This window comes from Macrotis lagotis, chromosome 1 (assembly GCF_037893015.1).
Source record: "Macrotis lagotis isolate mMagLag1 chromosome 1, bilby.v1.9.chrom.fasta, whole genome shotgun sequence".
NCBI classification, from domain to species: Eukaryota; Metazoa; Chordata; class Mammalia; order Peramelemorphia; family Peramelidae; genus Macrotis; species Macrotis lagotis.
In genome coordinates, this window is record NC_133658.1 from 730,841,782 (window position 1) to 730,868,672 (window position 26,891).

General features: G+C 38.1%; 1 protein-coding gene across 3 annotated transcripts in view; it reads right to left on the minus strand.

Moving 5' to 3' along the window:
• MTUS2 (microtubule associated scaffold protein 2) overlaps nucleotides 1-26,438 on the minus strand; it is a 675,509-nt gene extending 649,071 nt beyond the window's left edge. The window contains exons 1-2 of one of the 3 annotated variants that reach the window (XM_074216122.1): nucleotides 26,417-26,438; nucleotides 5,950-6,027 (exon numbers count right to left, since the gene is read on the minus strand). The gene's annotated coding sequence lies outside the window, so the exon portion shown is untranslated. Of the gene's footprint in view, nucleotides 1-5,949; nucleotides 6,028-17,278; nucleotides 17,332-26,416 lie in introns of those variants that run through there. The other 2 variants (XM_074216121.1, XM_074216124.1) reach the window with 2 other exon arrangements.
• Nucleotides 26,439-26,891: the final 453 nt, after the last annotated feature.

The window sequence follows — 26,891 nt, forward strand, 5'->3', positions numbered from 1 at the left end:
AAAAAAGAATATTGACAAGTCAGATATCTAAATTGGTAAAGGACCTTGAATTAATATCATAGGAGATAGGAGAAGAGGAGAATTAGGGGAGACATGATAGTTATCTTTAAAAGATAGCTGACATTCACTTGATTTCCAGTTTTTACTACCACAATGTCTATCAATTGGGGAATAGCTGAACAAATTGTGGTATTGTTCTATTGTTCAATTAGAAACCAGGAGGGATGGGATTTCAGAGAAGTCTGGAAAGACTTGCATGAACTGGTGCTAAGTGAGATGAGTAGAACCAGAAGAGCACTGTACACCCTAACAGCAACATTTGGGGGGGGTGACTGATCAATTCTAAATGGACTTGCTCATTCCATCAGTGCAACAATCAGGGTCAATTTTAGGGTATCTGTGACAGAGAAAACCATCTGTATCCAGTCAAAGAACTGTGGAGTTTAAACAAAGATCAAAGACTATCACCTATTTTTTTTTTAAAAAAAGATCTCTTATGTACTACATAATTTTGCTATCTCTAATATTCTATTTTTTCCTCAAAGATATTATTTGTCTCTCAACACATTCAATTTTTTTCAAGACAATGGGGTTAAGTGGCTTGCCCAAGGCCACACAGCTAGGTAATTATTAAGTGTCTGAGGTCGGATTTGAACCCAGGTACTCCTGACTACAAGGCCGGTGATCTATTCACTGCGCCACCTAGTTGCCCCAACACATTCAATTTTGATCAATGTATAGCACGGAAACAATGTAAAAATTATCAGACTGCCTTCTGTGGGGGGTGGGGGGAGGAAAAATTGTAAAATTCAAAAACTGTACAAGAAATGATAGGTAGAAACTACTATTATATAGAATTGGAAAACAAATAAAATATTCATTAAAAAATTTAAAATATTTCTTTAAAACTTTTTTTTTTTAGGTTTTTGCAAGGCAAACGGGGTTAAGTGGCTTAACCAAGTCCACACAGCTAGGTAATTATTAAGTGTCTGAGACCGGATTTGAACCCAGGTACTCCTGACTCCAGGGTCGGTGCTCTATCCACTGCGCCACCTAGCCACCCCTTCTTAAAAACTTTTTAAAAAAATAGTTGATGCATAAAAGAAGGATTACATTTTTTTTCCGTTTTTTTTTTACCTTACTGGACACAGGTTCTCTACCACTACTTTCTATTTATCTTTATACTATGCTGGCTCATTTTTACTACCTCCTTATGTATTGTCTTCCTCATTGGAATGTGAGCTCCTTGAAGACAGGAACTATCTCTCTAAACACATAGTAAGGGTTTAATAAATTACTTTTTACCTGTCTATATGCTGATCTCTTATATACATTATCGAGGAGATCTGGGTCATACTAGACTAGATGGTCAACAAGGTTACCTTCCAACTCTGAAATTCTATGATTCACTGATTCTATTGCTAAAAAGTTCTCCTTTGTGCTAAAACTAAATCTTTTCCCCCTTGGTTTGTGCATCTCTTTGTCATCCAGCAGCACATATAAACAAGGGCAAAAATATACAATATGAGGAACGTGACTTTTATTCAGCACCTTTTAGTAAGAATATTTTTCAAGGCAGGCTAGGTGGCGCAGTGGATAGAGCACCGGCCCTGGAGTCAGGAGTACCTGGGTTCAAATCTGGCCTCAGACACTTAATAATTACCTAGCTGTGTGGCCTTGGGCAAGCCACTTAACCCCGTTTGCCTTGCAAAAAAAAACTAAAAAAAAAAAGAATATTTTTCAAGTCAAACCTGAAATAAGAGGGTACTTGTGCTGGAAAAAGGATTTCTTGGGATGCCGGTAATTCTAGAAAAATTATTGCCTGTTATTGTTTCACATTAATCACCACTATATTCATTACTGATGATAACTGACATTGAGTGCTTTAAAACTTCCAGAGCACTTTTCTCACAGCAAATCTGTGATAAAAGTAATAAAATTATTATTTTTTTAACAAATGATAAAAATTGAAGAGACTTAACCATGGCCACACACAGATAGTGAGAGAGAGAGCTGAGAATCAAAGGCAGATCTTCAGACTCTCAGCGTAAGATTAGAAGGTCCCTCTGAGGTCCCTCCCAAACTCGATGTATGATCTATCCAATTCCACGAAGATCAACTATAGAAAAAGTTGAATCAGACTTCCCTTTTACTCTATTCAGTCTGCCCATGCATTCTAATAAAAATTGTTTTAATTCTAAATAAAAAAGAAACTCTGCAATAAAGAAATTCACAAAAACAAAGCTATTAAGCAGTAGTTAAATGAATTCAATTAATAGAAGCAACTAATTTATATAATTTAGCCTCCATCTTCCTATTTTTCTATTCTTACCCATGTTTTCTAATCAAAACTTCTTCTTCTATAGCATATGTGCCAGGGTTATAGCTATCTTTGCATAGAACCATTAAATCATATAAATAATGGCAATATATCCTACATAAAGAAATGATTCCTTAGTTGCATTTTAACAAGAAAATCTAAGTCAAAAACAAACTGAGAATTAAAAGCAATAAGATGTCAAATTTGGAACAAAACAACTGATCAGCCTTCAACAAAAAAGCTGGGAAGGCAATTCATTCTGTATTATTCCACAATGTCAATATAGCCTTCACTTTTATTTCTCTTCCCAGAGAGCACGACACCATGATACCTGGCCATTATTCTCATCTCCCCTCTTCATCACCCTACTGACTGGAACCTTGGGCTCTGTCACTAGTACCTAGGGTCTGATAGATAAATTTTCACTTTATTTTGCCAAGCACCAGTCCTCCACATGATACCCTGCCGGCTATATACCATGCCATCGACAAAAACACCTTTTTCTGTTCCCTTTTAATTTTATGTATTGTCTTCCCTTATTAGAACAGAATTTCCTAGAATAGTCAAAATGACTTAGTCACAAAGTTGTTCTTCAAACAATACTGATGCTACTGTTTGCAATATTCTCTTGGTCCTGTTTACTTTGCTCTTCATTATTTCATGCAAGACCATTCATGTTTTTTCTAAGATCATTGGCCTCATCATTTCTTGTAAGACATAGTATTCCATCACAGTCATATACTTCAACTGGATCAACCAATCCCCAAATGACAGGCATCCCCACAACTTCTTCCAGGTTTTGCCTTCACAAAGAGAGCTGTTATAAATATTTTAGAACATAAAGGTTCCCTTAATCATCTTGGGAAATAGATCTAGTAATAGTATTTCTGGGTCAGTCATAGGCAGTTTAAAATTCCAGACTGCTCTCCAAAATGGTTGGATCAATTCATAATTTCACCAAAAATGAGTTAGTGTCCCAGTTTTTCCACACCACCTCCAACATTTGTCACTGTACTCTTTAGTCATTTTAGATGATCTGACAAGTGTAAGATAGTAAGGGCAAGGATGTTGCTTGTTTGTAGTAGTACCTTTAGCACATAATACAGTGACCATCCGATAGTAACTGCTACTAGTAAGTTATTAATCCAATTGATGCTATTTTGAATTTTACAGAGAGAGAACAGCATATATATATATATATATATATATATATACATAATGGAGAGAAAAATATGTGATATAAATGTAATAGTATATATCATAAAACTATATAGAGAAAATATATAAGGAGAGAAAATACATAATATAAATATAACAATAATATAAATATCAGTGTAAATATAATAGCATATGTACATGTGTGTAGTATATGTAAGTATATAATGTTATCATATCATACTATATTATGTATGTCTACATATATAGTAGATATATTAGATATATATAAGATAGACATATTAGACATAAGATAAGAATATAAGCATATTCTATGTGAATATACACACATATATGTAACTCAGGACAGATGGATAAATAGATCTGGGTCAGTTAGTACAGTAGATAGAGTGCAGTTCCTGATCTTCTTGAATTCAGATCTGACTTCAGACACTTACTAGCTGTGAGACCCTGAGCAAGTCACTTAATCCTACTGGCCTCAGTTTCCTCATCTATAAAGTGAGCTGCAAAAGAAAATGGCAAACCACTCCAGTATCTTTGCCAAGAAAACTCCAAGAGGATCTGAAGAGTCACATATGATTTAAAAACAACTATAACAAAAATACACGCATACACGTATACACACACACACACACACACACACACACAGAGAGAGAGAGAGAGAGAGAGAGAGAGAGAGAGAGAGAGAGAGAGAGAGAGAGAGAGAGAGAGAGAGAGAGATTCCTGGTATCACTTAAACCTCAAAGTTTAAGAGTCTTATCTTCTGGGTTCCAGGACTAGAACCTCTGTGAATTTTTCTCATCCTTAGATTCTTTCATTCCAAGAGTCACAAGAGTCTTACTGATTGCTAGCTTTAATGCTTAAATTCTTTTAACTTCTCTCAACAGCTATAACCTCACTGCAAATCAAATCACTCTATCTGCTTTTCTCCAATCCCATTTTTCTTAATAAGCCTATTTTACTTTGACATCTTTTTCCATCAGTCCCATACTCCCCTTGGGGCCCTTTTCCCTCTAGGTTCCCAGATGTTGTCTGCCTCTCCATCATTCTGTTTCAATCCATTATCCTCTGCCCCATCTTAAAAATTAACTTCCACAAAACTCATATTTACATAAACATGCACTGGATAGCTAGGACTTATGATCATAGTGCACATGATCCCATAGATATTTGTGTACAAATATACATAAAAATATTTATATATAAATATATAGGTATAATCCTATTAGACAAATGTGATGTCATGGACAGGCCTCAGAAAGTGGCCTCAGGAAGAGCTCAGGTCAAGAACCACCACTAACACATACTTGATCTGGACAATTCACCACCTCTTAGTGGCCACTGACAATCCTCTAACACTGCCTATCTTTGAGCAGGCACCTATCTTGTTGATAGATAGAGGCTCCATCACCAGCATTTCCTACACCAATGAAACTACAGATACAGCCATACAGAAGTGATGCAACCTTTTAGACTGGAAGAGAGTTTAGAACAACCTAGTCGAATCCTTTCTTTTATAAATAATCTCAGAGAGATTAAGTGATTTGCCCAAGATCACACAGCTAGCCTAGCTTTGAGCTAAAAGAAATCTCTGAAGTTATGTAGCCTAACACCCCCATTTTATAGCTGAAAAAGACTCAGAGAAATTATCACTTTCCACAATTCACATAGAGATGAAATTAAAAACCAGATCCTAGAACTCTTAATCCAATATTTTTCCTACTATATCACAAATATCCAGAACTAGAATTAGTCAAGAACTCCCCTCATTATATCAGATTTGTTTTCTTCCTTTCCCCAATTTTCAAAACATCTGTGATTGAATCCACGTAAGTACTCTTCAACCGTATAGAACAAAGCCATTTTTGACTTCCCATTGTATACCAATAGCATCCAAATGCTCCCATAAATTGACAATGAAGAATGGGAAGTAACATCTGGGCAGCAATCTGTTACTACATGACAAATCCTTTACTTACTACATACTAAATGATTTTATACATCAGCAAAGCAGAATCTATTCTAGAATCATATGCCAAAGGTATTTTTGTTTAGGCTTATTTTTCAATCAATATTTTAGTGCTTTACCCTGAATTTGATTCATCATCAAATTGTATTTTCTTTTTTTTTTTTTTTAGGATTTTTTGCAAGGCAAATGGGGTTAAGTGGCTTGCCCAAGGCCACAAGGCTAGGTAATTATTAAGTGTCTGAGCCCAGATTTGAACCCAGGTACTCCTGACTCCAGGGCCGGTGCTTTATCCACTGCGCCACCTAGCTGCCCCTGTTATTTTCTTTTAAGAGTTAATTTTCAGTGGTTTCTTTTCACTTGGTTTGGAAGGCACCTAGTGTAATATATGCCACTGCCACATAAAAGACTCTATAGTGAAAAATGTGATTAAGGACTTAAAATCAAAATGGATTAAAAATCAATAGAAGGGGGGAAAAAAACTCACCCAGTGCACCAGAAGACAAGTTTTACTGCCATTGGTGACAATTTGCCTTAGTAGACTGCCAGTCCAGTAGCTGGAAACCTTTATTTAAAACAAAAGGTAGAAATCATAGTTTAATAAGAAGGCAAATTTAGGGACCTGGAAATATTCATTTGATGTAAACACCTCTCCAACTTAAAAAAAAATTAAACCATTACTGGAGGAGTATTTCCCTTTATACAATCAGTTATGTTCCCTGGAAAGTTATGCATTAATATAATTGTATAAATTAAAAAATGTATCTGTTGGCTTATATAAGCATTCCAGAGATGCTTGATCTGCATTTTGGACTTAACCTCCACTAGTTGCTAACACTTCAGATTTAACTTTCTTCCCCCCCCCCCCCCCCCCCGGTCTCTCAGGTAGTTAATGAACTAAAAATATATCCTTTTATGCCCTAGAGAAGTTCAATATACAAAGAACTTAACTTTTTAAAATCTTCTTTTGATCTAAAGAAGGAAGAGTTCCTTTGTATGGTGATAAGTAGTCTCAGATACACAACCCTTATCTTCAATAATCTGACTTTTCTTAGATTACTAAAAATGAAACACCTCTCCTATTTGAATTTGCCAATTCCTATGTATTTAAATCAGTAATCACAAAATTATAGATTTAGCATCAGAAGGGACTTCAGAGACCCAATCCCTAGAGTATTTGTTGTCCATCTATTCCTACCCTTTAAAAACCCATATCATATAGTCTGAGGTCATCCTACCACAGAAGCACAGGATCAAGCGAACTTCCTTTTTTCCAATTTTTTTCTTTTTTATAACTTTCTTTTCTTTTCACAAGTAGTCTCTATTCATTTTTTGTTTTCCTTCTCCTTGATTTGGAAAACAAAGTGAACTCCTGCTCCTAGTCTCCTCTTTTACTATTTATTTATTAACTATTGTTATTCTTTTTAAGGATGAGTGGTTGACAAAAATGTGGGGAAGGGATAGAGACTGAATGATAGAGAGAGGGATGTAGAAACACGCAAGGGCCCTCCAAAAGAGTTTAGCAGTTAGGTAATCTTTTGGGAATTGTGATTTTATGCTGGAAGGGTATGAGACTGCAAGATAACAAGGGTATCTACTGGCAGAATATTTTTAACAGCCATTCTCTAGAGAACTGAATGTCAGATTTATAGTTAGAAAGAGTTCTGAGTCTTAGCCCTCATTTTACAGATAGAGAAATCTGAGATGTGAAGCTACCTGCCCCAAGTCACACAGGTATTATGTGACTGTGACAAGTCTACGAGCTTGGATTTGACTCCTAAGTCTACGATCTCTCATCTGAATAAACCGATTATTCCTTTCACTAGAAGAAACATTAATGTCTTGACATAAATTTTTTTGCATAAGAGTAGCTATTTGAGAAGCAGACCTTTTGGTGTTCCTTTTCTTTGGACTATTCCTCTGTTTTTTCCATACCTTACTTAAAAATAATGAATTCATTAGACACTATTTTTAAAAAATATTGAATAGGAATAATGATCATATTAATAAGTATAATTTGAATTTTGTTTGGTATTCAGTAATCATTTATTTATTTCACAGGAAATTTTAATTCTTCAGTTGTTTTATGCCATGAACACTTGTGGACAGATCTCCACTCCCTTTTAACAAGGAAAACAGTAAAACAAAACTAACCATATCTAATAATGAATATGCTCTTCTACACCTGTAATCTCTTATCTTTCTTTTCTCCATCTCTTCTCCGAAGCCAAGACTGAGCATAATAACAATTACAATTCTACCACATTTTAGTGGTATATTTTGTTTATATTACTGCAGATACTCTGTAAATTATTTTCATAGTTTTACTTACTTTTCACTCTAGATCAAGTCATACAAGACTTCCTATGTTTCTCTGAATCCCTATGACTTACTAAAAATCTATTATATTCATATACCATGATTTCTTCAGCAATTTCCCAAATCTAAGGTTGCCCACCTTAAGTACCAATTTCTTACTGCCACAAAGTGAGCATTTAGTATTTACTATTAGTATTTTGGTGCATGTGGGAACTTTGTACATTATTAGCGGTAGAATCCCTCAGTATGAATAGTTTCATCATTTTTTCATGTAATCCTAAATCAATTTTCCAGGATGGATGAACAAGGTTTCAGTTACTCTGTGCTTATCTTTCCTCGACCTCATTGTCAAACATTGACTATTTTTACTTTCTGTCAATTTTGCCAATTTGCTAGCTATGCAGCACAATTAATTTAATTTGCATTTCTAATATTTTCAGTGATTTGGAGGGATCTTTCAGATAGTTGATTACAGTTTGTAATTTTTTTGAAAACTGCTCATATCATTTAATTACTTATATATTGGTAAATTCCTCTTTAACTTTACTACTTATTTTGAATGTCAGATTTTTACTGAGATATTAAGGCAAACCCCCCCCCAATTCAAGAAGTATTTATTTAAAACCAAAGCAGATTTATAAATGGGAGCAAAAAGCAAATTCAATTATTTAAAAATCCTCTTCCACAGAGAATTCCTAAGTATAATATATTTCAGTCATCAAATCATACGGTATTCCTTAAAGATCATTTCATCTAGTTCCTTCTTTTTACTAAGGACAATTTTGACTATAAAATACATCTACTACATTTTGTCTCAATTTTATCAGAGAAAAACCATGAAGTTTCATCTCAAAAAAAGGAAAAAATTTACTTAGATTTTTTATGAGATTAAAAACAACCATTGGCAAAGAGTTAAAGCTGCCTCTTCCAGAGATATGGTGTTACCATGAATAAAAGCAGTTCCTCTGGCATCTCTATTACTATTTTACTACTTAAGGAAGTATATTTTAACCCAACTTTTATAATATAGCACACTACTTCTTTCACTATAATTTTGGGGACAATGAGTTATTTCATAAAAAAATCTATTCCTTATAATCCAAGTATATCTCCTTAAATATAGATTTTTTTTAAAATAAAACCTTCTGTCTCATACTTCCCTGTCTTTTTATACAAAACATACTGAACATAATTTAAGATTTTGTAGAGGATCTAAAAGTTGAAAATTATCTCAAAGACCATCTGGTCCAGTTTATATGTGAACAAGCATCCCCCTCTAGAACTTCAGCATTATGAATATGAACTGTTATACACCAAGATATGTTATGATGATGGCATTTTAAAGTATGTAGAGATTTCTGTCCTTACTCTATATTAGCACAAACTGTTATTAGGCTTTTGCTTCTACTGCCACTTTTATTTGTGTCAAAGTCTGCACTAGTTCCCAAGGTGATAACTTTAAATACACATATATAGACACATTCATGCAAACCTATGTCAATATACTCTGGACCTACGGACAGTTTCAAGTCTCTCCCACAGACTAAAGTGCATAGACATATAGTCACAATTATTGTCTTATCACCTAACTCAAAAACTTCTCACTCACATATAGGTTCATAGTTATGCTTCATAAAGATAAGGTTATTAGAAATTTAATCTTTAGATAAAGGGGATATTACTTGTAATGAGAATTCTGAATATGTCATCAAAATTTCCTATAAATTATCTTTTATGTCAACAAATGTTAGTAATATTTCTTCCATTCAACAGGCCTTTAATAAGCACCAATACATGTCAAACTATGCAAAGCACTAGAAATACAAAAATAAAATATTCTCTTATCTCAGAGATTGACATTTCATTGCCATATATCAGGGTTCTATAACTAGCAACATAATAATGGACACTCAGAGAAGTGAAGAACAGAGGAAAGAGGGGAAGGACACCCAAGAGTCTACCTGAAGCAAGGGGTACTGGCACCTAGATAAGAACAGTTCTCTCAGAAGTCTCTAGAGACAGAGACTAAGACCAATGAAATGTGAACTATCCAGTTTGGAAAAAGATGAGACAGTTTTGCAGTCCAAATTACAAGTAATCAAAGAAAATGGAATCAGAAAAAAGAGTAATAAAGGAATATAAAGAAAAAATGACAAGAATTTCCAAAGGTCTCAGAAGGAAGAAAACACTGTTAAAGACATTAAGTATAAACAGATAGGGAATATGTTAATAACAAAAAGGAATATAGTCTCCAGATCAGCTTTTTGAGTACAGAAATTTAGGGATAAATATAGCAAGACAAAAAAGAATATAGGTTAGTCCCTAATGAGCAGAGAACCCTGTGGATTGCCAAGAAAGCATGTGTCCACAGCAAGATATTTCTGAATAGCTTAAAAGGAAAATAATAATTGTGTTAAGTAGATTTTTTGGTCAGTACTGCAGAAATAACCAACAGACAGAAAAACTTGAATCCGAGGTGCCAAGTCTCACCAAAGAATCAAAAGAGAGAAGAATTGATTAAGAATGGAAAATACACAGAAGTGAAGCACATTCCATTGTCATAGTCTGGATTCTATCTAAGAAAGGAAAACTTTCACACAAAGGTTAGGAATGAAATAAGGAGGGAGGGGGGCAGCTAGGTGGTATAGTGCATAGAGCACTGGCCCTGGAGTCAGGAGGACCTGAGTTCAAATCTGACCTCAGACACTTAATAATTACCTAGCTGTGCAACCTTGAGCAAATCACTTAATCCCATTGCCTTGCAAAAAATAAAAAAAAAGAATGAAAAAAGGGTTATCATTAAACTCATCTTTTAAATCTGTTGATAAAGAAAACCACCAGCTCTCACAAACAAACCTCAGCACTAGTCACTCTCTAGGCAAAAAAAAAAACATAGATTCAATGCTTAATAGCAGCTGGAGGCTTTAAGAAGTTAAAGGTGATATCTCCCACATCCACATCCAATTATTTTAAGATGCCACTCAAAATAATGGAAAAAAACTCTGTATAAGGCAGAGAAATAATGAATTTCAACCTAAATCATTCTGATATTTTGGTCATTAAATGAGACTGTACCAAAGGATAAATGGATTGCAACAGCAGTATCATGAAGCAAAGCAGACTTGATTTTGAAGGCAGCAAATTTTCCAAACTTAGAATGCTTTGTACAGAGGGGAAAATTGCCTGTCTTGAGAAAATGATGCACTCCATGAATGATTTCAACAATCAAGTGCAAAGATAATTAATGCCAACTGATTGAAGACTACTTCTCCTACACTGTCATCTAGCATAGATGGCATACATATTAAGTTTCTAGACTAGCAGTTTACCATGGAAGATTGGAGGAGTGTGGGAAATTGGCTCCTTCATTAACTCTTCATTATTTGTTTCCTCTATTGTATTGGAATTTCTCATAGACTGTGCTTCTCTTCTCCCCACTATATTTTTGCAGAGCCTTAAATTCACAAAATCTACAGTAGCAAACTTCAGCAATCTATTTGCCTTGTGACTCTCTTTTCAGAATCCTAACACACCACCTTGGCTTTTTATTTTTGGCAGGTAATCCTGCCTTTCTAAAGACTGATTAGTGTCTTAATTCATATCATTATCCTATGCTACAGATGTGCCACTCATCCCATCTGCTGCTAACTTACTCTTAACACAAAAATAATACTGGGAATGTAGTCCTATGGGATTTCCAGGGGACTGAATCTAAAGCTTGTGAGAAAGAATCATAGAGTTCTTTAGAGTTCATCTTCCATTCAGGAATGGCTCTATTTGTCCTAAAAATTAAAAATGAATACAATTTTTAAAGCATTCAGAGGAATAAAATTTGATCATTTCTTCTGACAATCACCCCATAGTCTGCCATCAACGTGAAGAAATTTTTATTTTTCTATAAACTAGAACCTTAAGACTTCAGTGAAGAATACATCTCCAGGAACAGCAGGTAGTAAAAGAGAATAAATATTATCAGATAAAAGGAACAAAAGAGAGGCAAATCCTAAGAGCACTAGAAAAGGAAGAGGCATAGTAAGTCCTAACAAGGTAACAAAGAAACAAGGACAGTAATAGGGAAGTCAATGACCATCCACCTTCCCAAGAAATAAACTTGAGGTAAACAGGGCTAGGGTATGAGCTGGGCTACTTAAAGCCAATAGATTTACTCGTATTGAACTCCATGTCCACTATTAGGTGCCGCTATGCCCTGTAATAATGATTATACACATTAATAATCTGTGAACATTCCTCTATGAAATCTCATCTCTTTGGTTACACTGAAATATGATGGTGGCAAAGGATTAGAAATAAAAAGGTGCCACAGGGAAATGGTCAAGTAAATCATGAAGCAATATTAATACACCTTAAGAAATGATTGATAGGAATTATTCAGAGACATGGAAAAATTATATGAACTGATAGAGTAAAATAAGCAGAACCAGGAAAACAATCAATACAATACTAAATGGCAACGACAATGAATTAACAGGAATGAAAAAAGAAACTATATGTTACATAATTATAATGACCCCAAAGCTTAGTTACAAATGGGAGTCACCCTTTTAAGGATGACACTTGAATTCATAAATGAAATGACCAACCCATAGAGATACTTCAAGGGAACTCTATGGGATACCCATATAAAGGAATAGAATATAGATAACCATTCCAGAAAAAAAGGCTAAAAGAGAATATTCAGAGAGGGAGGAAAGATACCAAGAGGGATTATATCCCCAAAACACAAGAGCACAGTGTCAAAGAGACTTTAGCTGAAAAAGACAAAAATTACAGATGATAGGTATTAAAGTAAGTAGGATTTAAATGTGTTTTTTTTAGTAAGTTTAAGCTGTTTTTTACAGTCAGGAAAGCTGAATGTGTTTGTAGCCAGCAGAGAAGGAACAGATAGTTGGGAAGAGATTCAAGACAGATAGACAGACAGACAGACAGACACACACACACACACACACACACACACACATTTTATCTAGCATTGTAGTTTAATTGGTGTAAGGTTCCACCAATGCAAATCAGCCATTTATCATAGACTTATGTTCTGAGAATCTCTAACATTACTGAGAAGTTAAATCACTTGCCCACAATCACAAGACCAGTACACATCAAAGGTGACACGCAACCCAAATCTTCCTGACTATAAGACTAGTCCTCTATTCAAAACACAACAATGACTCGAGTAACATGTTGTCCTAGAATGAAAGAAAATTATTGAAATTTAGAGGAGCTTGTGACTTACAAAGTTGCAAACATTACATCTTGGCAGTTAACCTCTTAATGCCCAAAACTGACAAAAATATTTTTTATATTTTATATTTTTATTTCATAAAATGTAGATAAAAAAGAAGGGAGTGATCAAATCAACAAGCACTGTTGTCCTAGGTAATATGGTAAGTACTGGGAAGATAAAGGCAAAAAAACACACAGTCTCTGCTCTCATGGAGCTCACAGTCTAGTAGGGAAAACAACATAAAACATGACAGGTAATATCAAAAGATACAGAGTAAAGGACATAATATTTAGAAATTAAGTAATCATTGACAACTTGAGAGAAAGCAATTTCAGTCAAATGGTAGGGTCAGAAGATAAAGAGTGAGATGAGTGGTAAGAAAAAAAAAGCTGGGAATGTACATGATTCTCCCCAAGAGACTGACTAACATTAAATTTAAAAGTTTTTGCACAAATAAAATCAATGTAACCAAAATTAGAAGGAACACAGAAACCTGGAAAATGATTTTCATAGGTACTGTTTTTGATTAAGGACTCATGTCTAAAATATTTAGAGAACTTAATCAAATTCATTTTATTTGAATTTTTTTTTACAATTTTTACCCTAATCATGCTTTTCTCCCCCTACCCCCCATAGAAGGCAGTCTGTTAGTCTTTACATTGTTTCCATGGTATACACTGATTAAAGTTGAATGTGATGAGAAATAAATCATATCTTTAAGGAAGAAAAATAAAGTATTGTGACTGATTGTTGCACTAATGGAATGAACAAGTCCATCAAGGTTGGTCATCACATCGTGTTGCTGCTAGGGTGCACAAAGTTCCTCTGGTTCTGCTCATCTCCCTCAGCATCAGTTCATGCAAATCTTTCCAGGCTTCCCTGAATTCCCATCCCTCCTGGCTTCTAATAGAACAAGTGTTCCATCATATACATATACCACATTTTGTTAAGCCATTCCCCAATTGAAGGACATTTATATTAATTTCCAATTCTTTACCAACAGAAGCAGAGCTGCTATCAATATTTTTGTACAAATGATTTTATACATTGCTAAAATATTCTTAAGAGTAAACATAATACCCCCTCCCCCCAAAAAAATATAGACCCTCATGAGAAATAATGTTAAGGAAAGAGAAAAAATATGTTTCAGTCTGGTTCCGATACCATCAGCTCTGTCTCAGGTGGATCACATTCTTTATAAGTCCATCATAAAAGTTACTCCCATATTTTTCCACTGTTGCTGATTGTAATTCCTTTCATGCATCCTTCCCCACTACAATCTATTATATTTTCTCTCTCCTATCACTCTGTCCCTCTTCTAAAATGTGCCGTAGGGTTGCTTAGTAGTGCAGAAGACTGATCAACGGCCCTGGGGCCAAGAGGCCCCGAGCCCACTTCCCACCTCAGAGATCCAGCAACCACCTGGCCCTGTGATCCCAGTCAGGCTAGCCAATCCCAGTCCCTTGCAAGAAGCAAAAATAAATGTATTATATCTGACTATCCTCTCCTATGATCCACAGTCTCATCTATCACCCACATCCTCCCTTCTCTTTTTACTCTATATGTCTATACCCTATTGAGTGTGTAAGCTGTTTCCTCTTTGAGGTATGTCTAATGAGAGTGAAGGTTCCCTCATTCTCCCTCACCACCCCTCTTCCATATCATTGCAAAAGCTCATTGTAAAAATTTATATATATATATATATATATATATATATATATATATATATGTATGTATATATATATATGTATGTATATATATATATATATATATATATATATATCTTTTATATGAACTATCCTAGCCTGTTCCACCTCTCCTTTCTCTTACTCCCAGTGCATTTCCCTTTTAGACATTGACTCCATTTTTTTTTTGCAAGGCAATGGAGTTAAGTGGCTTACCCAAGGCCACATAGCTAGGTAATTATTAAGTGTCTGAGGCCAGATGTTGAACTCAGGTACTCCTGACTCCAGGGCTGGTGATCTAACCACTGCGCCACCTAGCTGCTCCCATTGACTCCATTTTTACAATATATTATATCTTCAAATTCAGCTCTCTCGTGTGCTTCATTTATAAAAGCTCCTTCTACCTGATCTATTGAATGAGGAGTTTCATATGAGTATTATCATCTTTCTATGCAGGAATACATGCAGTTCATCATCATTAAGTCCCTCATATTTTACCATTCTCTTCCACTCTCTATGCTTCACTCGAGTCCTGTATTTGAAGGTCAAACTTTTTGTTCAGCTCTGGTCATTTCAACAGGAACATTTGAAATTCCCCTGATTCATTGAAAGTCCATCTTTTCCCCTGGAAGAGGATGTTCAATTTTGCTGGGTAGTTGATTCTCAGTTGCATTCTGAGCTCTTTTGTCTTCTGGAATATTATATTCCAAGCCCTACAAGCCCTTAATATTGTTGCTGCAAGTCCTGTGTGATCCTAACTACGGCTCCACAATATTTGAATTGTGTCCTTCTGGCTGCTTGTAATATTGTCTCTTTGACTTGGGAGTTCTGGAATTTGGTTATAATATTCCTAGGGGTTGTTTTGTTGGGATCTCTTTCTGGGGGAGATCAGTGGATTCTCTCAATTTCTATTTTTGCCCTTTCTTCTAGGGGCAATTTTCCTGTAGGAATTCTTCAAAAATGATGTCAAGGCTCTTTTCCTGATCCTGACTTTCAGATATCCCAATAATTTTTAAATTATCTTTCCTGAATCTGTTTTCCAGATCAGTTGTTTTTTCAATGAGATGTTTCACACTTTCTTCTATTTTTTCTTTCTTTTGGTGTTGAAGGATTGTGTCTTGACTTCTCATAAAGTCATCAGCTTCCTTTAGCTCCAATCTACATCTGAAGAATTTGTTTTCCTCAGAGAGCTTTCTTTATCTTTTTCCATCTGACCAATTCTGCCTTTTTTTAAAAGTTTTTTTGCAAGGCAATGGGGTTAAGTGACTTGCTCAAGGCCACACAGCTAGGTAATTATTGTCTGAGGCCAGATTTGAACTCAGATACTCCTGACTCCAGGGCTGGTGCTCTATCCACTGTACCACCTAGCCGCTCTCAATTCTGCTTTTTAAAGCATTCTTCTCCTCAATAAGTTTTTTAACCATTTTATCCATTTGACCTATGCTGGTTAACATGTTATTTTCTTTAGCATTTTTTTTGGATTTCCTTGACTAAGCTGCTGACTTCTTTTTCATGTTTTTCCTGCATCTCTCTCATTTCTTTTCCCAATTTTTCTTCTATCTCCCTTACTTGATTTTCCAAATCTTTTCTGAGCTCTGTCATAGCCTGAGCCCTACTTCCATGGAGTCTTTAGATGCAGGAGCTTGTACTTCCTTATCGTCAGATTGAGTATTTTGATTCTTCTTGGGATCATAGACAAAGAATTTCTCAATGATGTTCCTCTTTTTTCTCTGTTTACTCATTTCTCCATCCTGTGCCTGGTTTGGGGGTACTTCTTGAACTTTTGAGTATTATTGGGACACCTGCTTTGGGTTTTTTTTTGGTACACCCCACTGGGACTTTTATTCCTCCAAGGGCATATGCTCTCTTGCCTGTGCTTTGATATGTAGATGAGCACAGGCACTACCCTCTGCCCTGGAGCTGTAAGGAGGAGCCCTGCTGGGCTACCTAAGTATGGAAGGCCAAACAGCAACCTGGATCTGAGTGTGAGCAAACAGCAGAGTTCTACCCCAGGGAGAGCAGAGAGCTTTCTGCAGTTTCCCCTGACCCCCTTACAGTCTGGTGGGCTGTGCTCTGGAAGTGCAGGCTGGTTTCTCCCAATTCTCACTACAGATTCTGTGTCAGTATTCCTCACTCCACACTCATTCTGGTGTAGCTGAGTTCTCTCACAGCCCCTTCAAGCTGGTCCCGGTGATCCCTGGGAAGGGCTGCACTGTGGCCACAGCTTTTTTTCCAACCCTTGGTCCTGGTGAAACACACCTTTCCTATAGAACTTCTAAGTTATCTTGGACAGGGAAAATGTATCACTCAGTCTTTCTGTGGGTTCTGCCCCCTCTAAATTTTGGCTAGAGTCATAATTTGTTGGTTTTTGGAGTTTTGGAGGTAAGAAGTTTCCAGGAAATGCTTCCTTCACGCCACCATCTTGGCTCCACCCCCCCAAGTCAGATTTATAAGATAACAAATCATTCTCTGATTAATAAATGGTTAAAGGATATGAAGTTATTTTCAGTTGAAGAAATTAAAGCCATCTATAGTCAAATGAAAAAAGTCTCAAATCACTAAATAATTACCTAGCTGTGTGACCTTGGACAAGCCACTTAACACCATTGCCTTGCAAAAAAACCTAAAAAAAGAGAGAGAGAAAAGCAAATTAAAACAACTCTAAGGTACCACCTCATACCTATCAGATTGGTTAAAAATGACAAATAAAGGAAACTGATAAATATTGGAAAGGATTTGGGGAACCTTGGACACTAATGCACTTTGGTGGAGTTGTGAGCTGATCCAAACATTCTGGAAAGCAATTTGGAACTATGATAAAAGGGAAATAAAACTATGCATACTCTTTGATCCAACAATACCACCACTAAATCTATATTCCAAAGAGATCATAAAAGGGGAGGAAAATTCACATAATCAAAAATATAGAAGCTCTCTTTGTAATGGCAAAGAACTGGAAATTAAAGAGATACCAATCAACTGGGAAATAGCTTAACAAATTATGATATATGAACACAATAGAGTACTATTATTCTGTTAAAAATAATGAGTGACCAGACTTCAGAAAATCCTGTAAAGACTTGCACAAACTGATGCAGTAAAGTGAGCAGAGCCAGGAGAACATTAAACATTATTAGCAGCAACATTGTGAGATTATCAACTATGATGGAAACAGCTCATGATCAAAGAGGATCCTGAGAGACCTTTATGGAAAATGCCATCCACATCCAGAGAAAAAACTATGGAATCTTAATACAGAGCAAAGCATACTATGTTCGCTTTTTAAAACTTCTCTTTATGTTTTTTTCTCTCTCAACATGAATAGGAGGTGCAGTGGATAGAGTTCTGGCCTTGGAATCAGGAGGTTGGGAGTTCAAATCCAACCTCTGACCCTTACTAGCTGTGTGACCTTGAGCAAGTCACTTACCCCTCATTGCCTCAAATCCAGCACCATCTCCAGTCATCCTGATATATATCTGGCCACTGGACCCAGATGGCTCTGGAAGACAAAATGAGGCTAGTGACTTAGCACAAGTTCCCGTTCCTTTCTTAAAACCAATTTACATGCTTGTCATGGCATCACCTCTCCAATATAGTGATCTTCAAAAATGAAGGACAAACAATACGGAAATATGATTGTACTTAAGCAATCTATATCAGATAGTTCACTGCCATGGGGAGGGGGAAAGGAAGGGAGGGTGGTAGAAAACTATGGAACCCAAAAGCTTGAAAAAGGATGAACAATGAAAACCCTCTTTACACGTAAATGGCAGAAATTTTAAAAAGAAAGACTGGTGGTGAAAGTTAGGAGACATTTAAGAAAACAAAAGCTTAGGTGATTGGCTGGGTCAGTTGATTTTTTAGGGTTTAGAGAAGTCTGTTCATGTTTGAAGACAGTGGAGAGAAGGACTATGAGAATAAAAAGGGAGAGAATAATCAATGCATAAAACTCCCAGAAGAGATGGCAGGAGATGGTACAGAGAGTGCAGATACAAAGTTTGGTCTTAGCAATATTACTTATTCCTCAATCACAGGAGTAGGTGTGTGTGTGTATACATATATATATATATATATGTATATATATATACATAGATAGATAGATAGATAGATAGATAGATAGATAGATAGATAGATATAAAGAAAAAGCAGTCCCTACTCTCATGGAACTCCCAGTCTAATGGAGCAGACAACCTGTAAGCAACTATGGAAGCTCCTTTTAAGGTAGGTACTGCTTTTTGCATCTTTCTGTATCCTCAGTCCGTAGTGCAGTGGCTGGTATATCATAACTGTAAATTGAATTGAATTGAATGTATAAAAAAAAAGTATCTACAAGATAAATTGGAGATGATAATAGAGGAAAGGCACTAGGATTAAGGAAGACCAGGAAGGGTTTCTTGCCAATGAAGCTGGAATGTGGAATGTCAGCAGAAACAATGAATGAGAAAGCCAGTATAACTGTATGTGATGGGGAATAAGGTCCAAGAAGTCTGGAAGGTGTAGCTATAACACAGTGGATAGAGTATTAACTGTGGAACAAGGAAGACCTGGGCTCAAATCCAGCCTCAGACATTTTCATTTACTAACTATATGACTTTGGTTAAGTCACTTAATCATAATTGCCTCACAATACTAATACTAATACTAATACTAATACTAATACTAATACTAATACTAATACTAATACTAATACTAATAATAGCTCTAAGGGTAGAAAGGGAGCAGCTTTCAAGAGCTTTAAAGGGTAAATAGATGATTTTGTATTTTGTCGTGGAGGTGATAGGAAGCTACTTTGGTGACTTGAGGAATAACATCTCCCATTGAAGATTCTCTGGGATGTCTTGGGCCTTGAATTGGTAGATATCTGAAATTTGAATCCAAATTTCCCTGGCTCTCAGATAGCATGTTAATCTCCATGCTAAACAGTCTATCTTCTCTTTTTCAACTTAACCTCATAATAATTTAAGACCCCAATTACTCTTCATATGGCATGAAATCAAGATCTTTCATTATGATTGTCCTTCCCTAGGTAGAAGATGGGAAAGACGGGGCTGACCTCAGTAAAACTATAATGGCCTGATCTTTTCAGATTATCATCCTCTGTTTCATCCTCTACAATGGTATCTTGACTTGGCTCGGTCCACAACTCCCAGACTGTTGCTCATAGACTTATATTACATTTTCCTAGCTAGAGTAACTATTTTTGTGGATTTCTGGCTTTGATCTCAGAAGTACTAATCAATTATTCTCTTGGATACCTGGGAGTGCCAGCCTGGCAAGCACATGGCTTTCCCTTCAGGGTCCTTGACACTTCTTCCCTATTTATTCCCCAGGATATACAACCACCATTCCCAGATATTTTTAGCAAAGGGGTATTTAGAGGGAGAAGAGGGGTACTCCTAATTTTGATCATAGTAGGGCAGCATATTGACCTTTCATTGGCTCAACTGTATTAAGTAATATACTAGTAATAAGGAAACCAGTAAGTCTTCTCTCTTATAAACATGCACAATTCTTTTTTTTATTTTATTTTTTTTTTAGATTTTTGCAAGGCAAATAGGGTTAAGTGGCTTGCCCAAGGCCACACAGTTAGGTAATTATTAAGTGTCTGAGACCGGATTTGAACCCAGGTACTCCTGATGCCAAGGCCAGTACTTTATCCACTGTGCCACCTAGCCACCCTGATTCTTTCAATTAGTCTTGTTAATAACATGACTTCAAATTTTTTTTACCATCCTGGATGCTTTCTTATGGATGAATGCTTCAATTTGTCAATGACACTCTTAAAATGGAATAGCCAAGGATGATAAAAAAAAACTCTGCAGATGGGGTTAACCAGAGCAGAGCATATTAGTGCTATTTATTAGCTCCCTGGTATGAATATTAATGCATTCTAAGATTGCATTAGATTTCTTTGGCAGTTATATCATGCAACTCATTCTCATTGCACTCATAGTTAAAATTCTCAAATGTTTTTCTCATGAACCTGTGTCTAGCCACAAGCACTTTCAAACTACAATTTTGCAGTTGTTCTTCAATCTTAGTCCAGGGCACCAATGAAATCATAGTTGCAGTTCAAAGAAATATAGGATTCATGCCTAACTAAATTTCGTATTTTTAGATTTGGCTCCATTACAACTTGTTCTGAGCTTATTGTGTCATCCAATAGATCAGTCATCCCTCTCAGCTCTGAGTTCTCTTCAAATTTGGCAAGCAAATCATCTAAGCCATATAGCTCCATCTAAGTTATCAATAAAATTGTTGAATGGAACAGAACTATCAGCTATCTCTTCTGAATGCCACCAGAGGCCTTCCTCCAGGATGAAACTCATTTATTACTCAAGACCAGATGGTGACATTTCCCAGTTTTGTAACTAATATGGGCTATGCCTGTCTGGGATTGCAGGAATTGTGCCTTAAGCAATCCAAGTCTCAGGTATGAAGGAATGAGAAGCAAAGATTCACAAAAAGGGGGGGGGGATCTTAACTATTTACAGCTTAGCTAAACAGGTCATTTTGTATATGAGAAACAAACAAGTCTACCTTTAATGGATAATGCCTATGCAAACAAGAGAGGTGAGTCTCCTTTTTCTTGTTGTGGAAATCTACACACAAAACAAATTCTGATTGTTTCAGCTACTTTTTGAGAGAGGTCCCCAAGATTGAACTCAATGCAAATTTTCTTTAATTTTTAGAATCTGCCTTTCTACCCCCTTTTGTAACCTCATATTTATCTAATTTGAATCTTCTAGAAACAATTATCCTTTGCTGGGATTCCTCAAAAGATCACCTTCAGAAGTAATCTTGCCTCCAAGATCTTTCAGGACACTAAACTATAATTCCAGCCAAGTAAAAACTTCATTTAGATGCACTATGTATTCTCATATTATCTTAGGTTTAAAATTCTTCCTAACCACATTTGTTTTTATCAATTTCTAAAATGATGATCTATCCAGAGAAGATACAAGGAAGATAGAGTATTTCTGCCAAATCTAGTAGGATTTTAATAGGGATAAATCAAATATATATACTTAGAGTAAAATAAATCATAACACAAATGGAAAAGGAATGGCTATGTAACTTAATTAGAAAAATGGCCTGGGAATTTTTGTGGGCTGTAGGCTCACTGTGAATCAATATTGTGGTTTGGCAACCAAGAATGCAATCTTTGGTTGATCTAAGCAAGATATAGTGTCTAGGAATTGGATGGCAATGGTCCTGGTCCTATCACCTGTAGAGAACCACATTCTAGGAAGGACATCAATAAACTAAAAATTGGCCAGAGAAGAACAATCATAGTGAAAGATCTTGATTTTGTGCCATATGAAGAGTAATTGGGGGGCTTAAATTATTCTCAGGCTGTTTAGGCTGAAAAAGAGTAGATTGTTTAGCATGGAAATTAACATGCTACCTGAGAGCCAAGGAAATTTGGACTCAAATTTCAGATATCTACCAATTCAAGGCCCAAGACATCCCAAAGAATCTTCAATGGGAGATGTCATTCCTCAAGTCAACAAAGTAGATTCCTATCACCTCCAGGACCAAATACAAAAACACCTATTTACCTTTTAAAGGTCTTAAAAAACTGATCCCTTTCTACTCTTGGAGCTATCATTTATTAGTATTAGTATTGGTGAGGCAATTATGATTAAGTGACTTACCCAAAGTCATATAGCTAGTAAATGAAAATGTCTGAGGCTGGATTTGAGCTCAGGTCCTCCTTGTTCCACAGTTAATACTCTATCCACTGTGTTATAGCTACACCTTCCAGACTTCTTGGACCTTATTTCCCATCACATACAGTTATAATGGCTTTCTCACTCATTGTTTCTCCTATCTGACATTCCACATTCCAACTTCATTGGCAAGAAACCCTTCCTTGTCCTCCTTAATTCTAGTGCCTTTCCTCTATTATCATCTCCAATTTAACTTGCACATACCTTTTTTATACATTCAATTCAATTTACAGTTATGATATACCAACCACTGTGCTGAGGATACAGAAAGATGCAAAAAGCAGTACCTACCTTAAAAGGAGCTTCCATAGTTGCTTACAGGTTGTCTACTCCATTAGACTGGGAGTTCCATGAGAGTAGGGAACTGTTTTTTTTTTTCTTTATGCCCCCAGAACATGCTAGCTCAACTTGACTTCCCATATTCCTCCTTTCAAGAAATTCTTTTTGGCACCAAGGATCATTTCATATATTCTATTCTAAAATGGACTTTCCAAATTCCCTTTCAAACTCAAACTCGGTGAAGAACCATAATTTCCACATTCATTCCAAAAGTTTCACAACTTGGAAACTGGCATGATGTAACTTTCTTGAGTTACTGGGTGGACCCATACCATCTCAAGCCCCCATCTTGTGACAGAAGCCATTCTAGAGTTTTTAGATTCATTCTTAAGTTTGGGGGCATCATAAAATGAATTGTGCAAAACAAAAGCTATTTTTATTATGCAATTCTGGATATCTTTAACACTGAGAGTTGGTATAGAGATAGAGAAAATTTTGCAAACAAACTTATGAAATAAACATCATTTTCAAGAAAAAAATGACAGTTCCCTACGGATACAATAAGTTTCAATTTAAAAAAATTGAAAATGAAAATGATCCAATATATCTCTTTGCCTGCATTCACAAATAGCAATTGTTCCCCACAGAAAACTTTCTAGATTAAAAAGGGTATTTGCTGTAGTCTTTATAATTCCTTTTAGAGGAAAAAATGCTCTTCTAAATAACATTTCTAGCAGAGTAACTCTCTTCTTTTAGGTCCCAGACAATTTTTTTAATCAAGGATAAAGAAAAATCAAGCATCTTCTGGTGTACTCTGATACTTGATTAAATTAAGTTTCCTCTCTTCTGAAATCCTCTTTAACCTGAGATGCTGAAGGCTCTAAGTACTTTATTCCCATCCACCCTCAATTTAGCTTCCCTAATGCTCACCTTCACCCAAAAGTCACTCTCAGTGCAAAATCACAAGCTGATGGCCTTGTTCTCAGTGTTATATTGTGGTTTCATTGGCTCTGCTAAGCCCCCAGAGCTTGTCATTAGTCTGGACATTCTCAGCCAAGTCAATGACAATCTAGGTCAGGTTTCTGATTAGCCTCACCAAAGCAAAAATGAGAAAAAAAATTTTTTTAATTTGCTCTTCCAGATGATCATAATTGACAGAAACAAAAACCCAAAAAAGCTTTAAGTATCAGCATTCAAATCTTTAGGAAAGGGTTAACATACATAATGGAACTGTAATCGCATCATCTTCTAGACCATTATTCCCACATTTTTGTTTCATGAACCCTTTTCAACAACAAATGTTTTGAATCCTCAGACTTTTTTTAACTTACTACTCATAGTACTCTTTACCTCTATGTAGAACTTAAGGCACCATTACAAAAAATTTTAATGCAAAGTCCCTGGACTATTGTTGAGAACCTGGATTCATGAACCACTCAATGGGAACCATTGCCATAGAGAGAACCATATTCTCTCCACTCCCAGAAATAGTCCTTTTCTAACTTAGGAGCAACAATCTATTACAGAGTTGGGTCTGGTTAACTGACACTGGACATTCTTGCATCACTATTTTTGACTTTAATAATTTATTTTGCTGGTAGTTATATAAATGCCAAATCTGAGTTTCATCTTTTGCAAATATACCTTCATTTACTAAAACCTGACACAAATTATCTAAATCTGGAAGACAAAAAAAAATTTGAAAACAAAAGGAGTTTTTGCACCCCACTTTAATTGTCTTTGCTGGGGTTTTTTTGTGTTTTTTAGTTTTTGCAAGGCAATAGAGTTAAGTGGTTTGCCCAAGGCCACACAGCTAGGTAATTGATAAGTGTCTGAAGCTGTATTTTAACTCAGGTACTCCTGACTCCAGTTCCGTGCTCTAACCACTGCACCACCTAGCCGCCCTCCTTGGTGCTATTTTAAGTCAAAGGCAACAATCAGTTTCATATTTGGGAGAGAAAATAATGAAATACTTACTGAACATTGGTTATGTCATTTTGTATGCAAATAAAAAATACTGGCACTGCTGTCTAATCTGTCACTAATGTCTGTAAAGGCTAAAAAGGTGCATTCAAGAGTTTTAAAAAGCCAAATCCTGGGTGCTGTAAAGAATTACAAGTCACAAGGATGTGCAATTCATTGAAAAATAAAAGATCGAGTATATCTATTTGCAAAAACACTACATGAACCAACAATTTTCGGATTCTCCTTTGCGAAAACTTTATACATTTTTAATTACTATTCAAAAAACAATTTGCTATTATTCAAAAATAATTTAATTACTATTCCTGAGTCAGGAAGTCTGGGTTCAAGTCCTTGAAACACACACACACACACACACACACACAAACAAAAAGACAGGCTGGGTCCAACAGGATAAACTAACCTCTCAGTGACTCCAGGCAAGTAAGTCTATAGATCACAGAGGAGGGAAGTATTCAACCTCATTAACAGAAAAAGCTTCCTCATTGAGAGAGTTCCCTACACCAGAGCACTCACAAGTCTGAGACCCCCCTAAAAACTATTTGAAATGCATTTCATTCTTTGCTATTTTACTTTCACCTTTTTCTTCGCTTGACCGTTGTAGTCAAAACCAGAATTGCAACATAGTAATCGTAGTGAAATCTATCGCAGCAAGTAAAAAAAAGAAGTTGGATTCGCCAAGCCCCGCAATTACTCCTTTGCTGCTTTCTGCTAAGTCCGCCCATTGAAGATTTGTTTCCCGATCATTCCCAATCACTGAACCGGGCCCGGCCTGGGGCAGGTCCAGGTGATGCATGGCCGTTCTCCTTCCCCGGGGAGGGAACTCTGCGCAGGCTATGCGAGCTGCAGGGTCTCTATCTATCCCATTGGGCTACAGTTTAGCCTTTCTTTCTATGTCCGCAAACTGGCTATTTTTCACCAACTAATAATCACAAGTCATGAAAAGATAACCAGAGGGAACTTCTTTTCTGCGTGTGCAGCTGTCATTGCCTCACTTTGCCTAGCGATGAATAGCTAGGACATCTCCAAAATAGCCTCTGAGAAAAAGTTCCCAGACATTGTCTTGGCCCTGTGAAGTCCCGGCTCCGTCCCCCAGGTACAGGCGCCCCTGCAGCTGACGCGGTCCCCTCCTGCGGCCCCGGCCTCGCCCGCGGGTCGGCCCCCAGGCCCTGGGCGCCCCGCCGCTCGGTCCGGCTTTTGTTTAGAGGCGGCGGCCCCCCCGGAGGCCCGGGGCCACTTCAGCACCCCGCGGCGCGCAGGTGACCGCTCGGTCCCGGGGCCCCTCCCGCGCCTGCGGGCCAAGGCGCGGGGCTGCTCCCGAAGTTGGACGGAATGGGCTGGGCCCTGCCCGGGCCGGGGGCCGGGGGCCCGGCGGCCCCTCCCGTCCCGATCCCCACCCCACCCCCGCCCCGCCGTACCCAAACAGTGCGCACGTGGCCGCGGCACCCGCGGACAGCCGAGGGCTCGCGGGGCGCCGCGCGGGGGAGGCCGGCGGCTTCCCACGCCCGAGGCCCCGGACCCCCGGGCGCCCCCCACCCCGGAGCGGAGGCACGGGGCGGCCGGGGCTGCCGGCCCGTCCTCCCGGCGCTGCGGGGCTCCGCCCGGGGTCCCCGGGCCGGGGGCGGCGAAGGGCGGCAGCCGCACCTGCCAGGCACTTCGGGGAGCAGCCCGCTCGGGCCGCCGCGCGGAGGCGGCGGCGGGGCCCCCACTCACCTGGCTGCGGGAGCCGCCGGCCCCGGGCTGCCAGCGCGCGGGCGGGCCCCGGGCGGGGGCGCGGAGGGGGCCGAGGAGGCACCTGGCGCCGCCGCCGCCGCTCCTCCTCTCCCCCGCTCCTGCCTTCCCCCGGACAAAGAGAAGCGGCGGCGGCGGCGGCGGCGGCGGCGGGGCCGGCGTCCCTCGCTCCACATTCACGGCCCTCCTTCCAGCGGGGGAGCGGGCGGGAGCCGCAGGCGCGCACACCCCCACACGCGGCGGCGGCGGCGGCGGCGGCAAGCACGGGAGGCGGAGGGCGCCTCCAGTCACCCGCCGCGGCCCCCGGCCGGAGGCTAGCGAGCAGCGCCCCCTGCAGCCCGCGCGCCGCGGCGCCCGCCGCCGAGCCCGGCCCGCGGAGCCCGGCCCTGCGCCCGGCCCTGCGCCCGGCCCGCCGAGCCCGGCCCTGCGCCCGGCCCGCCGAGCCGGCTCCTCTCGG